Source organism: Parasteatoda tepidariorum, chromosome 8 (assembly GCF_982258835.1).
Source record: "Parasteatoda tepidariorum strain Cologne lab strain chromosome 8, Ptep-v5.0, whole genome shotgun sequence".
NCBI classification, from domain to species: Eukaryota; Metazoa; Arthropoda; class Arachnida; order Araneae; family Theridiidae; genus Parasteatoda; species Parasteatoda tepidariorum.
This window is the reverse complement of record NC_141762.1, coordinates 12,465,699-12,484,504: the sequence shown is the minus strand read 5'-3', so window position 1 is coordinate 12,484,504 and position 18,806 is coordinate 12,465,699. Positions and strand designations below refer to the sequence as shown.

General features: G+C 30.7%; 1 long non-coding RNA gene across 1 annotated transcript in view; it reads right to left on the bottom strand.

Moving 5' to 3' along the window:
* Positions 1–17,752, bottom strand: part of LOC107451222 (uncharacterized) — a 39,580-nt gene extending 21,828 nt beyond the window's left edge. The window contains exons 1-2 of the long non-coding RNA XR_001585044.4: positions 17,335–17,752; positions 11,836–12,025 (exon numbers count right to left, since the gene is read on the bottom strand). This is a non-coding gene — a long non-coding RNA (uncharacterized LOC107451222). The remainder of the gene's footprint in view (positions 1–11,835; positions 12,026–17,334) is intronic.
* Between the last annotated feature and the right edge of the window lie 1,054 nt (positions 17,753–18,806).

Genomic DNA, 18,806 nt, shown 5'->3' with positions numbered 1-18,806 from the left:
TAATTTTACAATATTTTTTATTCGAAATTTTTGAAGAAAAAAAAAACACATTTTTACCAGAAATCTATGCTGATTTCAGAATTGTTAATCGTTGTTTATAAGTTTCAATTGTAAACTGTAATCAAAATAAAACACATCTAGAAATTTTTTAGGGATCAAATTACTCAATATTTCTTCGTTGCAGTGATAACTTCTTATCAAAACAGTAAACAGTGAAAGGCTTTGGTTTTCGTATGTTGTTGAAGATTATTATTACAATGTAAATAAAAACAATATTGGTCATTCCCCCCCCCCTAATAATCTAAGAAGCTGTTGTCTGCTTGTAAGCTCATCATGTTGACTTTCCATGGCAACAGACAGAAACCTCAGTCTTTAGACTTATACAACCATATATAAAAATCCAATGATGGTGTCGCACCAGCCAATGAAATCTAAGGTATCACGTGACAGTATGAAAGAAGTAGCCAATCCAAGCGAGGATGCAGTTTTAAGCCAATCAGAAAAGAGAACGCATTCGCGTCAAAGCTTTTTGTTGATTTACTTTGAGTGGGTTTTTGCTGATTACATCTCATCTTATCTTATCATTCTTATGCCTATCCAGTGATTGATATCTTTTAATGTTTACATTTTTGTTGTTTGCTTTTATAAAGCTTACTGAGGCTTGCTTACCTTAAAATAGTTAAATTTTAAATCACATTTATTTATTCAACTCATTTCAATCATTTGGAATTTCAGTATAATGTCTGACAGGACAGATCGCGATCGAGAATATTGCAGACAGCGGAGATTGGATCCCACGTTTCGTCAAAATGAACAAGAGCGTCGAAGAATAAATCGACAAAATAATCGAGAGCTTACTAATGCCTGCTAAAGAGAAAATCGAAGTAGGGCAGCTAATCGTCTTCGAGAAATAGATGAAAATCAGTATTTGGGAGAATCGTACAGTCGTACTTATGCTCTGCCGCGCATTTATATCCTTATATAAATGTATTAAAATTTGTTTGCGAAGCAAACAAAAAAGAATTGCGTAGCAATTCTCGGGGGTTGGCGAGCGGTAGCGAGCAGGGGGTGGAGCCCCCTAGTACAACCATATTTAAATATTAACATAAATAATCGCAGGAAAAATACAATTTAATTCGATTCGGCTCACATATTATCTATTTCTTCTCTGAAAGCATTTCTAATTATAACAAACGATCTTTTAACTAATTAAATCGAACAACTAAGTTATAATTTTTATCGTCAGCTTTTTTAAGAAAACACAATCTAAGATGTTGTTTGCCTAAAAGCTCATCTTGTTGACTTTCCATGGCAACAGACGGAAACCTGAGTCCGTAGACTTATAGAATCATAATCGAAATATTCGCGGGAAATTCAATTCATTCAATTCTAATATAATCTTTTCTATGAAAGCATATCTAATTATAGCAAACGACCTTTTAACTAATTAAATCGAAAAACTAAGATATAATTTTTATCGTCAGCTTTTAACAGAAAACACAAACAAAGAACAAAATTTTAAAACCCAATTTCCCCAAAACTGTTCTCTGAAAATTGAAGGGGGTGTTATTTAGGCCGCCTAGCTTTCTATTGATTGTTCTCGGTTTTCTTTCTTTTTTTTCCCTACCCAACCCCTCCTCGCGTAAAACCGTCACGCAACTTAAAAAGAGAGAGGGGAAAAAAAGCGTAAGAAACGGACGATAATAAGCCAAATGTGGTATACATCCTTCGCCAGAGTCGACTATGCTTTTGCCTTAGTTTTCCGTATCGACCTGTGAACTGGTTGACTGGCTTCGGTAGGGGAGTGAGCAATAGGTGATAGTTGGGGGGTATAGGGAAGAAGATATGGCAATGATGTTTGGTGAAAGAACTTTTCCTGCGGGAGGGGTGGCTATACTACATCCTTTTCTTTTCTTCCTTGTCAATCAGGCACCACAAACAAAGCAAGGACCACAGTGGAAAATGATCCGGTCATGGTATGGGGCTCTGCTTAAAATGTCTTTATCTACTAACTGCGTTGTAGATGAGTGTTTTTCAACAGATAAGCAACTGTTTTTGAGTTTGTTTACTTTTTGATGCGAATTAAATGTTTGTTTATAGCAATAAATATAAAATAAGCATGGGAAGTTGTTGTAGCCAGCGCAGTTGGAACTTGTTTTCGATTACTGGTAAATAAAGCTGACTACAGGGATAAAACTTATAAGTAGGATTGCGACCCAAATTAGCGCCTCAGATTTTTAAAGCTGGGTCGCTAAATACTCTCAAGAAAAAAAATAATAATTAATCATTAAGAGTATAAATTTTATTATTTGTAACAACAATTTTATGGCCACTATTTTGGGAAATTTTAATCACAAATCATATAACTTCGGGTGTTCATATTGCAAATAATGTACCATGGGATTTTTAATTGTATTTTTGGCACTAACACGTTTTATGAGTGTGATAAATTTTTCATGCTCTTTTAAATATTTTAAAATTCAAGTGAGGGAGATGGTTGGCTATTGGAATTGGGGGAATTTCGAAGAAGAATTAGTTGAAATTTGGAAATTACTGTATATTTTACATTTAATTCCTTCTCCGTATCTCAACCAGTGCATGAGATGATACATTTACGATTGTTAGAATTAACATTTAGTAGTTAATAATTTATTTGTTCGTGCAGCATCGCTTTTCTGCATTTAAGAATTTTTTAAGGGTGTTATAAATTAAACAGACTGACGCAAATACGAAACCAAGTTGAAAACGATTGCATTTTTCTTATCTTTACAATAAAATATTCCGTATTTTGTGTTTAAAAAAACAAATTAAAATGTACCAAAAATATTCGAAGCCAAGAACTATTTTTCTTACGGTATGGCAACTGAGCGACCCTATTATTCTTGGACATGGTTTTAAAATGGAAAACATCTCTTTCCACTGAGACAATCTTGTTTTAAAACTTTGTCGCAGACGAACATTTAAAATGTTCCAAATAAAACAGAAAATTTTCAAGATGTTACTCAATTTTAGCCACCATTTGTAAATGAAAATGATAATTTGTGCGTGTGATTCTTTAATAGTTACTTGTTTATTCATTGTATACTGTTTTATTACAATTACAGCTGACAAATACATGTTCTTAAATCATAAAATTTTGAGTTTTTTTCAAGATTGTGATCAATTTTGCTGTTAACCTCGTCAATTATAACCACCATTTAATAATCAAAACTATTTTGAGTGTGTGTTTGATCTATTAAAAGTTACTGTTCTCTGCTACGTGTTCTTAATTTAATAAATTTGTGTTTTTCCATGACGTTGATCAACTTAGCTTTACCATTAACGTCCTCAATTATAAGTAGGGTTCATTACCAGTATGGAGACAATCATCGCGTAATATTCTGCAACTGTCGCTAATATCATACGCATAGGAGACATATTTGTCGCCTTGAAACATGCTTAGAATTTATAAAATAGTAACGAAAAATAGTTTGTTTTGCATCGAATTCCACTCATTAAAAAAATAATAATAATAAAAATAATGTTGTATTATTAGTTTTATTGTTCTACGCCTGGTATGGAATTCAAATGGAATAACAGGAAGTCTCTGATTCAAAAAATTTTAATTTCAAACGGTGAAATTTTATATTTACATGCTGTGCTGTGCTTTGTATTTATGTACTGAGAGTATAATTGTCCGTAGTATAAAATAATGTAGTTTGGTCTTTTAAAATTGATTTTATTTATAATTTTTAATGTAATATTTTGTTAGTTCTTATTTTCTCTGTTTTCATCATTTATTTATTTATTTGATCTCACCATTTTAATCTCTTTGTTGAATCTAATTATTAATATTATTTTAGGTGTTATACACTTAATTTTATTAAATACGCTACCATTTAATTATAAGCCACCATTTTGAAATGAAAATGATTACAATTTTTAGTGTGATTCATTTTATTTTAATTTTATAACCGTCGTTGAACAGCCGATCCAATTTTTGGGTTTACGACTACTAATGTTCTACTCCGTAGCCTTGTAATTTTGGACCAATCCATAAGACAAGGAAACTCCTGGATCAAGTATTGGGAGAAATTTGCCTTCATGTAATAATTTTTTGATGGGACTAACCCGTATTTGCGTTACATGGAGAGGAAGACCACGAGAACCTCCCACGGTTAGCTTGATGGCATATGCACTCTAGCCCATGATTCATCTACTACTGAGGATATTTCACGTCAGCACTGTGGTCGGTGCAAACCGGACGCGGATTCGCATCCGGCCAGCCCTCGCTGGGTTTCGAACCCGGTTCACCTCATTGGAAGGAGAACGCTCCATCTCCTGAGCTGTCGCGGTTCTTGAGTCATTCATTAAATGTTTCTGTCCTATAGTTACAGATACTTGTTCTTAAATCGGGAAATTTGTGTATTTTCAAGTTTGCTCAATTACAGTTCATTAATGAAAATGATATTTTTTTCATTCTGTCATGTCATTATTATTCATTAGCTTAGTTTAGTGTAGTAACAAAGAAAAGTTGTGCTAATTCAAAAGTCATCTTATCAAAATTCAGAGCATGGGAAAATATTCCTCTTTATCACATTATCGATTCCGCTAAGAAAAGGTGAGACGATTCGATAACAAGTCTGGAAGGAAATCCATGAATAAGGAGATAAGAGATACAAGAATAAATTGAATACGAGAAAGAATTTTAAAAAATCTATTTTCAACCATTTCTTGTTTCGATTCTCTATCTATTTATTTGACTGTTGAAAGGAAAATAATTTTATAGTTAAAAGAATATTTCTCAATTAAATGGACATAGTTAAATGCATATTTTAATTTTTTGAATTTAAGAGGAAAAAGAGAATGCAATAATTTTCAAAAACGAGAGTTTAAAATATTTTTTTTTCTTGATCTTTTTCTCTTTTCTTTTCTTTTTTGTATTGAAAAACTATGTTTCATACTGATAGTATATTTTTCCTGTTTCGTTAAAATGATTTTTTTTTTCTCACTGAATTTTATTGTTGTTTATTGCTCTAATTATGTTGCGAAAATACTTTTGTTTTTTCACTGCATTGTTTATTAATTTTACAGTTTGCATAACAATGCGTTGAAAGAAAGACGTTTTCATAAAAAGAAATTAAAAAAAAAGAAATTAAAAAAAAAAAAAACTTATAGCTATTTCTTAAGGTGATAATTAAATTAGCATTGTAAACAGATTTCTTAAAATGCATTAAAAAAATTTAATTTATTTTAATTTAAAAGAAAAATTTTGACATCGTTTGGCACTAAAAAACTGATACATTTTCACTACATAGTTAAATTTTTCATATTGTAAATGACTTTTTATTAAAAGAAATATAAAAAATTTAATCTCCGCGTTTAAAGTAGTTTATTTTTTGCAGTATAATGCTGTATTTTTTTATTTTGAACAAAGGTAATTAATTTTTTTTAGTAAACTAATGCATTAAAATTCATTTTGTTTAAAAAAAAATATTAAAAATTCATCACTCTTTTGAATTTCAATGGATTAAAGCTATCTGCGAAAGCTGATTCTACTGTTTGGCAATTTTGAGACGTGCCCCGATCTTACTAAAAGCAATTTTACATCTCGTGTTGACCAGACTATACATTTTTCGTATTTTAAATTGAACTTATTATTTATTTGTTTTTGTTTGTTTTAATGAGTTACTGTTTATCAGTTTTTCTAGGTACTTGTTAGCGTGTAAATTTGATTAATTTAATAAACTTGTTTATTGATAATTTTTAAAGACGAAATTAATCAAAAGTAGCTTAAAAATTCCGATAAAAATTAGCTTCAAAATTGAAGAAACAAGGAAGCTTCACAACTGTAAAAATCTTAGCAACCATATTTTATGGAAATTCTTTGCAAAATACTTTATTTTATTACCAGTGTTGAATAGCCGACCTATTATTTGATCCACGACTATCAATGTTCAACTTCTGATTGAACTTGTAATTTCGAGCCCAATTAAGAACTCCTGGATCAAGCATTGGAATAAACTAGAATTCGTGGGGAATTTTCTAATGGAACTAACTCGCATTCGTGTTACAGAGAGAGGAAAACCACGAAAAGGTGTTTCTAACTCACGATCCGTCTACCGCTGAAGATATCTTACGTCACTTTGCTAAACCGGGAGCACAATTCGAAACGACCAGCCGTCGAACCTGGGTAAAGTCTATACCCACAGCCACCGCTGTACTTTATTGTTGTTGTAGTTTATATACGTCGCACTAGAGCTGCACAATGGGCTATTGGCGACGGTCTGGGAAACATCCCTGAGGATGATCCGAAGATATGCCATCACAATTTAGGTACTCTGCAGAGGAAATGCCACCCCCGCTTCGGTAGCTCGACGATCTACACGCGAAATCAAGCATTTTAAGGTAGAACAGTATAACGAGGACCCATACCGCACACCCTCGGTCCCTATGCAGACTGATTTAAGTGGTCACCCACCCGCACACTGACCTCCAGCCAGTGATGCTTGACTTCGGTGATCTGCTGGGAACAGTGTCTTAACGATCAGTCCACTGCGGGATTGTACTTTGTAAACTATTGTGTCACAGTTTTTATTACTTACTTACTTATCCTCTACGTGCCTTTGGGCACTTAAGGCTTCTAGCATATCCTTCCAACGCCTCCTGTCTCTAGCAATAGATCCTGCTTCCTCCCATCCAGATATTCCACATTCTTTTAATTCGCCCAAAAACATGCGCTGGATGGTAAGTCTGGGTCTTCCTCTTGTTCTCTTACCATCAGGGGCCCATGTAAGAGCAACAGATGTAATATTTTCTTTGGGCATTCTAAGGATATGTCCAAGCCAGCTCCATCTTCGTTTTGTAATTTCATCTCCAATTGTATTTATTTTAGCTTTCGTTAATAGATTTTGATTTGATACTTTGTAAGGCCAGAAAATTTTAAAAATAAATCTTAAACATTTGTTTTGAAAGGTTTCTAATTCACAGTTTTTATTATATGCTATTAAAACAAATCACAAAAAAGTTGAATATTTTTAATATGTTCTCAGTTTTAGTAGCCTCTTTTTTTAATTTTTCGAAACCCAAGCTAACGCAATTCGTTTATTTATTTATTCTTTTGAGGTCGGAGGCGCGATTCCAAGTTGATCCGCTCCTGCGCTAGTCAGACCAATGCTACATTTACATGTTTGAATTAATGAGAACATAATTTTTAACCCTGAGAGAGAATCCAAAATCAAACCCAAGCAGTTATTTAATCTAAGTGGCCTCGAACTGGAAAGGCTTGCTATGACATTACGAACGGTCTTAGTCGGTTCTAGAAATAGCATCTGAGTTGAGGAATTTCTGAATCCGAAAGTAAACAGCGTGCTCGAAATTTATTCTCAAGAACTATTCTAGTCATTCTCCTAATTTCTGCTTCTTCCCTTTTTGTGATTCACTGCAGCCCTGTTTCTTTCTAGACGCGATCATACCTTGGAAACACATCTGTGTATACACCCTGCTGCTTTCAAGTTTTTTTTTTTTTTTCCCTCGGAAATTGTTTGCTAACAGAGGATGACTCTTCAAATTACGAAGTTATGGTGTCATTAGTTTTTATTTTTTTTAAACGAAAGATTTAACAAGCTTACCGAAGAAGTGTAAATTTGTTATTCAGAAGAAGTTATGGTTATTCCGATGCGAATAAATTTTAGGTGTTCATGGCTTTGCTATTTTGCCTTAGAAAAAAAAAATAGTGAAACATTTTTCTGGTTCTAATCTATTACAACACACGCAATCATGCACTTAGCTTTTTTTTCTTTCTTTTTTTCATAACTTTATATCTTTTAACTAGCATGACAGGAGCTTATATGATAGTATTTTTTTCAATTATATATATATATATATATGTATATTATGTCAGATGACATGGTGCAGTGTTAAAACTTTCCAGTAAAATACAAGAAAAAAAAAAGAATATCTTTTAAATTATGTTAGTTTTTATTCAAATGCATAAAACTAATTCTCTCGTTAACAGAGCTACGAAAAATAATGTTTTTACCTTGTGCATTCAGCGCCTACAGCATCGGTTGCCCAACGGTGTTCTGCGGAACCCTAAGGTTCCACGGATGAATTGAAAGAGTTCCGCGAGTTAGCACTTCTGATTACCACTGATTAGTTTTGAAACCTTCGATTATATTTAGATCCGACCTATAATTCATAATTTATTTAATCTTTCGGTTGCCTTTGTGAAATTGTAAATGAAGTAGAAATTGCATTTTTTAAAAGAAAATGTAATATTTCTAATAGCAATATATTGAGCAATTAAGAAAAGAAAAAGCATTTATAAAATCGTTCATTAATATTTCCTACCGCGCTTTTCAAGTGAAAGTAAAATCAAAAAAATTTTTAATAAAGAAATGTGTTTTCCTAATGTTCATTTTCAACGTTTATAGCAATGGGATACCTGCAAGTGATGCAGTGTGGGTATCTCAATCCTGATTGGTTGTTGAAGCGTGTGATTCGCTTACGTTAGCAACTGTTCTTTCCATTCTATTTCAAGTAAACCGAGCCCGTCAAGTATCCATTCTTGTAAGTGACTCAATCTATATTCGTTCACAATGATGATTCTTTCACAAATATTTCAATTATTTCACTATATATTTCTTACTTAAGACAGGCAAGGAGCCATGTAGAAAATAAACAAACTAATTATGCATCGAAGTTGCCAGGTACACAAAACAAAAACATATCACGGTTACAATAAAATTCGGATAGTGTTGTCTTTCGGCCGGAATTTGCTTTGACAGTCGCATAACGAGAAACAATAATTCTGACTTCTTTCGTATACAATCTATATCTCGCCAGAATGGTAATAAGCAATTGATACTTGATTTTTTTTTTTCTTACTCACCGAAAACTCCAAAAATCATTTTACTAAAATATTTTAAAAAAAAAAAAAAGTTTTTACGTAGGAAATATTTTTATTTTTAAGACTTCAAAATTTGTTTTACATTATATATTTTAAACATGTCCTACTTCTTCGCGTATCACAGGGAAATGTTTTAAGAAGCACTAAGAGCTTCTCGAAGCACAGTAAAATTCCATTCGCTTAAAAAGGTCTCGAGATATAGCGAAAATACGAAAAAATTAACATGAAGGGGTCCAAACTTTGTACCCCCCTCCTGGCCAAACTATGGGGACCATATTTTCCAGATTGTGGCTATCCCCTATATTTTGGGGATCAGAAATCCGAATCCGTTGAAAAAAAAGGTATGTTTATTCAGAGAAAGTACATTTTTGGGTCTGATTTCATAGTTGAAAATATTGCCAGCACTAATAAATTAGCATGTTAGAGGACACCCCCTCCCAGTTAGATTGAGAAGAACGTGCAGATTCGATCTTCAGATCAAAAATTTTTCAGGATGGTCCGTTTTTTATTTTGTGTACTGGACATCCCCCCAAGTAAGCAAACCACCAACTTTCTTTCTCTTAGATGCTTAAATGCTTCTTGAAAGGACCTTCTTATACGTTTTTATAGACATCCTTGTCCAAATAATTACAAAGACAGATAAATTTAAAAACATGAAAAGATGGCGAGGAAAAATTTCTCAGTGAAAAGTTAGTGAAAATTCCCCCCCCCCCCTATATTTATGTCTCGGGTGTTCTCCTATTTCCAAGGCTAGGTTCACAGGTGGCAGGATGATCATTTAGCATGCATTTAACATGTATCATGTTGATAGGCTGTTCATTCAACTGATGACAAAATTAAAAAAAAAAAAAAAGTGCTGGAAAGTTAAGTATATTTTTGCCATACAAAGTGCATTTTTCAGGATCTACGGGAACAGTTTAGCATTGGTACGCGTTCTTATGCGAAATATCTTGCAACAAACGAAAATTTCAAAAAATTTTATCTAAAAACAAAGCTAGCCATGAAAATTTACGATTACGTATTTTTCAATTGGCTATTTTTTGCAGAGTTAATTTTTTATAGTAAAAAATACATTAATTTCTTTTAGTGGTACACAGCGTTACGAAAAATTTAGAAAGGGTACAGAAAAATCATAAGTTTGGGAAACACTGCAGTAGATGAAATGATATTTCGACGAAGTAAGTCGATAAAACACTGTCGCCAAAAGGAAAGCGACTTTCATAAATGTTCTAACAGAATACCAAAAAAAAAAAAAAATTATATATATGATTTTGTTCCTCAACTTATCGCCTGCATAGTGATGATAATAAAAACAAAGGAGAATCATTTATTTGAAAAATGATCGCTTTTATTGAAACATTAGAAAATAAAAAATAAAGATGATGAAATTAATAGCGCATCGGAAATAAATTTCTCCGGGGACCTATTAATCTTTTAAGCAGACGAAAAATTAGTGTGCAGAAATAAATAGTTAGGAAGAGTCTAATCGATTGCGTTAACTGTAGTTCTTTTCCAGGCTATTTAAAAACCAAACGCTACAAAAATAACTCAAGGTCGTTTGTCTGGGACTCCCTCTTAGAGCCTAATGAAAAACGAAACAAAAAAGAAAGGGGGAAAAAAATACTGTTCCAGATGAACACTCATTCTCTTTAACATTTAAATAATCTCAGCTTTGCGAATAAATAAATAATTAACAATGATTGTGCTATAAAAAGGTCGGTTAACACATTCGCTATAACATTCGTTTTTGTTGTGTAATGCAATATGACATAAATGTAAAAAAAGTTTAAATTCATAAAACGGCCTTATTGTTTTTGTTTTATAACTTTGTTTTAACTGTTAATCAATCCATAACGCGTTGGCGGCTACGAATGTTTAACTCTGTATATTTGTATTTTTGAGCCCTGCCCTAAAGCCTTGAGAACTGCTATCTCAAAAAACGGGGGTAAACTAGCCTTCGAGGAGATCCTTTTCGCGAATTCGAGTTAAATACTAATTTTTATTTAATGTAATTAATTTATACCTGTATGCGCAAACTGAGCAAAGATTTTACAAACTACTAGCTTTAGAATCTTGTAGGTTTTTTGTTATTATTGGTATGCGATTTAATAACTTTGTTGATTGATAAGTTTAATGATTGATGATGACTGCATATGTACTATATCTTATCAACATTAAACACAAATTTTATTCTCAGTATGCCTTACTTAAGCTTGGCGTTGTTTAAATACTTATTCACCTGCATGCGTAAGTAAGGACAGCAAGGTTAAGCAAAATTTTTATTTTTTTAACAAGCAGAAGATATTGGAACTTTGTTAGTTGTACTTATATCTGGTTCACATTTAAATAATTGTGCTGATTGATAAGAATTGATGTAGACAAAACATTTGCTATTTCTTATTGGTTATCCACAACTCCAAAATAAAATAAATAAATAAATAAAATAAAAAAACAATTGTAATCATTTTTAAAATTATATTTTAAAAACATTTATTTTTAAGGAAAAGGAATCTTGGTCGCCATAAAATAGCGTAAATATTTTCTTTCGTTTCAACTCTCTTTAAAAAAAAAAAAAAAAACTTAGTAAAATCAAAAGCCTATAAGTGTTTATCTGAAATGTATCTGTTTTTCCACTTTTAAAACTGTTTTCGCCAAATATCTTACGATTTTTATTGATATTGCTTTATCTATTTTAAGAATGGAAGCACAAGTTCTGAAATATCAGCAAGTTTCCGGTTCATCAGACGTTCGAATATTAGAAAAATAACATCACAAAAATGGATATTTTAAGACCTCATTCTAAAATACCTGCTCCTATTTCGAGGTTGATTAAATATGAATAATAACTTCATTTTCTGAAGAAAATAAAATGGCACACAAAAAGTTAATGCAAGAATATGGTAAGTAATTAAAAGAGGGAGAAAATTATTGCGATCACTGATTACCTGTGAGTCATTTAATTTTCTGTATAGACTTTCATAAACGCCACAGTATTTCAAGTTCTGGGTGGCAAAAACTGCATCCATGGGCTCTTTTCGTCCAATGGACTGGTTTGGTTTTCTACTCCAACACATGAACGTTTCTTAAGACGCCACATTCTTTTACTTCTTAGCATTCATATTAATATTAAAATCACTGCAAAACAATAATTATGAATAAGATATTCTTCATAAAAAGAACATAAAAATACTTTAAATCAATAATATGTGAAATAAAAAGAAATCTCAGCCTCAGAATAAACTCGTCATGGAAAACTATCAACTCCAAGAAGTTCCAAAATGATCGTCTGCTTTCCTTATTATTTGATCTCGTTGGGCTAATTTTTTATTAATGCTTATGTTAACCAGATTTTTTGACTGTTAAAATTCTTTATTTATGATTATGGTGTTGAAGTTCTAATTTGTTCAAAATAAATTAAACGTGAAAATTTCCTCTTTTCAATTCGTACTTTATGATGCGAATACACTTACAAGTTTAGTTATCTTTTGCACGTTCGAAACGAACAGTGTGAAAAATTTGGGTATCGCATGGTTAATAAAACAACAAATAATAAAAACTAAAAAAACAAATAGGTTCTTGTGTTTAGGTAAGTACTGCGTAATAAATAAATAAATGTTTGTAGAAAATTATTATTTATTCTTGTTTATTTACTCACGCTTGAGTAAATGTCAAAACTAACAACAAATAAAAGTTTATATAGTGACAAGTTTATCGTTTTATACGTTAATAAGTAGGTTTCTTTCTTTGCTTTTTATTTCCTATTGAGTCACATTCTGTATTTCTAATTATAATTTTTTGTCCCGGTTCAGTTGATTATTTTGTTAATCCAGGTAATCATTTAATTTCGTTATTAACCGAATTACAAAACGTGCTTACATCAAATGGTAATAATAATATATTTTATTAAGAAAATGATCTTTGCTTTTTCTCTTTTGAACGAAACCAACTTAAAAAAAAAAAAAAAAAAAATGAGAAGGAATCACGTTGGTGACCTGATCCTCCTAGTGTATGATAAATTTCCAGCCCTATAAATATAATCCTTTTCTACATTCCATTACATTATAATTGTTATTTTTACTTCATTATTGAAATTGTTTCGTATTTGACAGCTTCTTTTCAAGTTGTTTGACTAATCTCACACCAGCTGGGTAGAATTTTGAAATCAGCTTAGATAAGGTTAAATTTCTCGCTATTATCATATCTCAAAAAGTCAAGGTCACCTTTTTTATGTCTGATTATGTTCTTTTCATTTCAACTAGAGTAATTTAAACAGACTTGTGCACTTATTCCTTGTGTCTCCTCGTGACCCTGTTGTTTCTATTTTTGTTACTTACTTCTTGTATCTGAAGTTATTGATTTTTTTTTTCTTTCGTGAAGGGGTAAAAGATTAAATATTAGTATTTTTTATAGTCATATTCAATTTGATAAAAGCATTTTGTTTTTATTTAAAAAAATATTTTGGGTGATAAAATAAATTATTTTGCTGTAAGCAAATTTATTTTACGTAAAAATAAATATTTTCACATAGGAAAGAAGCGAACATGACGACATGAGATAAAATTTATCACTTGAATTAATAATTCTTTACTTTAAAACTGATGCGAATAAATTACATGTTTTACTATAAAATGGATATTTTTTCCATCGTAAAACGGACGTTTTTTGGATATTTTCATTTAGCATCGTAAGGCAAAATTCAACAAAGTGTTTTACAGCAATAAATCGTGTAAATCTATAATACTGTAGGCATTATTTTTGCACTAAAATGGATACTTTTTAACAACAAAATAATTCTTCTTCCTAGGCACTACAGCCGATTACCGGCCGAAGCCGTCTCAGTCAGTTTGCCCCATTTAGATCTATTTGATGCTATATTTTTCCATCTATTAACTCTCAAATTCTTTAATCACTTCTCTATTTTATCTAACCCTCTTGTTCTAGGTCTTCCTCTTTTTCTTTTTCCCTCATGGGTTTAGAAGGTTATTTTTTGAACAGGATTTTCATCGCTTTATCGAAATGCATGTTCTAGCCACCTTAATAAAGAAACCTTAATCATTTTTAACAAAATGGTTATTTTCATATTAAAAAAAGGATATTTTTCCACTATAAAATGGATATTTTCTTACTATAAAATGGATATTTTCTTACTATAAAATGGATATTTTCTTACTATAAGATAGTTACTTTTGTATTAAAAAAATTGATATTTTTCCTTTATAAAATGGATACGTTTCTTTCAATTTGACAATGAAATCATCAACAGTTTCAATTCATCATCATCTCGCAAAACAGAGCATGAGTGTCGGAACAGATATAACACCTGCTTCATGCTAAATCAACAGTTCAAACTGCGTGTAAAATACTTCTATTGTTACAGCATAACGGTATCGGATATTTTACCACTACAAAACAGATATTTTTCAAATTTTGCAGCAAAATAAATACTTTTCCCTATATAACGGATATTGAGAATAAATTGAAAAGCAATTTCAATTTGCCACATTCGCATGTCGTATGGCAATAATTTATTCATCACAAATTTGTAATTCGAACTCTTTTGTAAGTATCCCCTCCTTTCTGTAAAACGAAAAATTTCCCATTGTAAAACGGATATTTTCTAGTAGATATTTATCAAGTTTAACTAAAAAATAAATATTTTTCCACTATAAAATAATTTTTTTTTTCTTCAAAGAAACCGATATTTTTACATTGAGAATGAATTCAAAATCAATTTACCACATTTGCGTGCAATAGCATAAGTGACGTAAAGCAATAATTTATAATTTGCAAATTATAGTTCAAATTAAGAATGTCTGTTTTTCCATTCTGAAACGAATGTTTTTCATAATTTCCCACAACAAAATAGATATTTTCTCATTTTGAAATATATATTTTTCCGCTTGAAGGAAGGAGTCTAGGCTGGTTTTTAAAAGAAATTTTTTTTTTAAAACTTTCTAAAATTTATCTAAAGTTGAACTTGGGACTCTAACTTTTTCAATAGTTTGATAAAAGCACATGCATTATTTAAATGCAAACACTTTTGTGATAAGGCTATGAACTTTTATAATTTAATTTTCTTCCGAGCTAAAATTTGAAGAAAAAAAAATATCTTGTGCGCATGATAAAAAGTATAAAAATAAGGCTGATAACTTGAAATAACTTTTAATAGTCACTCAAATATGGTCAAACATGCTCGTTTTCAAACCATACTAGCTCAAAAAAATTGAAAAATAAAAAAAATTTTTAACTAAAAAAAATTATAATAACCTTTTAATATAGAAAAAAGATTTTTTCTGATCGAAAAAATATATAAAATAAACCAATATTTTAGAGCTAGAATGAATTTAAGCAACATGCTGTACTTGAACTAATTACCAAGTTTAAATTTAATAGATTTATTAGAAAATTATTATAGATTTATTAAATTTGTCCATCTAGATGAAAATTATTAAAATCACTGCCGTATTTTCAATGTTTGCAAACTTTTATGAGCCCAGGTAATGCAGTATTGGAGAAGGTTTTTAAATATTGAAAAATTGAACGACAAACACTTTCCATTTTCACAAAACTGTGGCTTTTCTCCATATTGACGTTTTGTGCCATTTTTAAAATAATCGTAGACAGCTCTGACTTTAAATAGGCTAAACTTGACCTAACAGTAACAGTTGCAAACTCAACAGTAACAGTTGTAAACTCGCATCAATTATAAAAATAGCACATTAGTCGCAGAAAAGCATTATTTCATATTACAACAGAGGCTTCGAAAAACAACCTTAAAAGTTGAGCTTTCATTTTAGCATTATTACTGAACATCGATTACATTTACATCAAATTCATTGTAATCAATCAGATTATTATGCATCTAAGTGTAAAGTATTAAAGGTGTGCATATTTCAATATACCAAGGGCAACTTTTTAAACTGTAGTATGTACAATTATATATTTTTCACCCCTTCCTCTTGATTCGGTTTTCTTTTTCTTCTTTCGAAATCTTTTAGCCTCTTCCTTTAGGCAAAGGTGACCTCATTTAATCATTCCGCTTTCTGGGTTTGCTTAGAAAATGTGGGATGAATGGGTTATTTGGTGAACTCGAGATTAAGTGATGCTTTTCGAGCAGGTGAGAGAAAATGGCGGAACATAATATTCGCATCTAAATTAAACTCACAGTTTTTCTTTTTTTATTGCATTTGTATTAATTGCTTCGAAGTTAAAAATAATATTTGGATCTGATTTTCTTCTTGATGTTGTCCGTTTTCTTCGATATTTGATCAAATTTAGGAGGCCTTTTGAAATGGTTTTTGAAAACGGAAGTCAACTGCAACGGGGAAATAGGTTTTAATTTTATTTCTTTTTCTGCCCTAAAACTTGCCTAAAGAGAGAAAAACGAAGGAAATTAAGAAAAATAATAAGTTTTATTTACTGCGTATAAGCTGCAAGAACATATAAGATAGAGATACAATTTCTTCCATTCTAACATGTCATTAATATGATTTAAATATCATCAACATGATTTACATTCCGTTTGTCGTTCGATTAGTTTATTCCGTCAATATAATTTCAACATAAAAATTCTACTAGCAGCAATAACTTTATGCATATTCTGTTATACTTTTAAGTAAATCGGGTGCTCATTTAAAAGGTTATCGTGGCCATAAATAGCAAACGGCTTTAAAACGAAATTTCAAGTTATCGTCAAACTTATATATATTTCCTATTCGATACTCCTAAATGTATTTTTCATGCACTTTTTTCGTATGTACAGAGCACAAAATAAATAAATAAAAAAATTTTAAAAAAATGGACTACCCTGAATAACTTTTAATAATCTAATGATAACCGGATCTTCACGTTCTAGGACTCATTTAATAATAGTCAAAAAAAAATTTGAATTGTAAGATATACTTTTTTACAACATTTTAAAGAGTGCAAAAGTATTTTTAAAATTCAATGTCTCAGGGACTATTTTACCTATTCCGCTAAAATAATGTATTCTTTTTGTAAAACTACATTCTTTAAAAATAATGTAAAAATTTTTTTTCCACTATCATTAAATAAAATAACAATAAATATTTACTAAAAGTTACTTTTTCCATGGAATTATCATAAGATAAAAAAAAAAAATATATATATATTTATAATTGTCATCAAAAATTTTTCAATTCGCTTAAAAAGTTCTAAAGATTTTTAAAGTTCTAAAGATTATTAAAGATTTAAAAAGTTCTAAAGATACGTAAAAAATAAAATGAAGATTAAGGGATCCAAACTTTGGACTGCTCTCCTGATCAAACTATTGGTACCCTATTTCCCAGATTGCGGTTATTTTGGGGTTAAAAATACGAAGACGTCTGTAAAAATATATGTTTATTCAGAGAATGTAAGTTTTTGCGCTTGATTTCTTAACTTAAAATATCGTCTGCACTAATTAAAATATTTGAGGTCATTACCTTGAATCACTGAGATGGAGTCCTAGAAAGTGAAGATCCGGTCATTATATCGAAAGTTATTCAGGGTGGTCCGTTTCGCACTATACATTTTTTAAACAAATATGCAATTATTATGTATTTTTCATTCGTATGTTCTTTAATAATTCCACAGACATTTTATTGCATCGCATTGCTCTATTTTAGGTTGAAATCGTGACGGATGATTGCTTTTCTGGTGTATTTGGCGACAGAAGGGAAAAGACAGATAAAAGGAAGAAAGCCAGGGAACTTCTTCACACCAGCGAAAGTAAAACCAAAACGGTCTCGTTCTTGTATATTCATGCAGGTGTGCTGCATTCCATTACTTCCTCCTATTTTTCGTGGGAAGATACCTGAATGGCCTTCACTCACCCGGGGAAAGCTTCAAATTCCTGACAACTTGTTCCATTTTGAGCAAGAAGGGACTGAAATTCCATTGTGTTCGGACAAGTAAAGATAAAATGGATACAACTACAAGTCTTGTCTACTAATGTACAAGGTCACAGGGTTAGGGTTGCTCTAAATCAAGAAAACACGTGTTTAATTAAAAGAAAATATAGGCAGAATAACAGTTTTTTTATGAAGTTCTTATAGTGATATCAGAATTTAAAAGGAATAACAATAGTTCACTATATTTTTCTAATTTAACTTTATTTTTACAACTGTTAGAACCAGAAATTCGAATGAAATTCATCATAACTCATGATTATGTCGTAATCGATAATGCTTCAGATATTATCGTATTCTATAATTATCTATGTCGATAATGATAGCGACATTAACGTTGCCGTTAATAATCATAGATTCACTATTTATCTTAAGACATGGTATGTGAATATATTTTGTGAAAATAATTTTTAAAATACTTTCATCACGTTGCGTAGAGTAAATTTTGTAAGATAGCATTGTCGATTGAATCTTGAACAATATTATAGTCAAATGAGGAAAAATGAATGATAAGTGATTTAATTTCAGTGGCTTTAAGAGAGTGTTTCAAATTAATATAGTTTTTCGACTTAAAATAATTCACTAATTTATAAAATTGTACGTAGTCATATAGTTAACGTCTTTAGAATTTTTCTTTAAATCTGCACACTTGTCGGAACAAATCTGAGTTATGACTCGCACAGATAATTCGTATTACTTAAAATAGAAATAGTCGCTTGATCCTTAAATAAATACAGTCATCATAGAAAAATCTATTTTTCAGGAAGTTAATACAAAGAATAAACTTTCATGGGCAATTAAAACAATATATTAATACAATAAGAAAATTGAACAATAATGGAATATTTATCCAAAATTTAAATTAAATTAAGCAAAAAACTCAAACAATGATGAAATAGTTTTACAAATTATAGAACGTAAAAAAAGGTAATAAATTACTACAAAGACCAAGAGGTATTGGGACACGCAATAATTTAATTCGTATAAAGTTCGAAACTGCAGGTTTC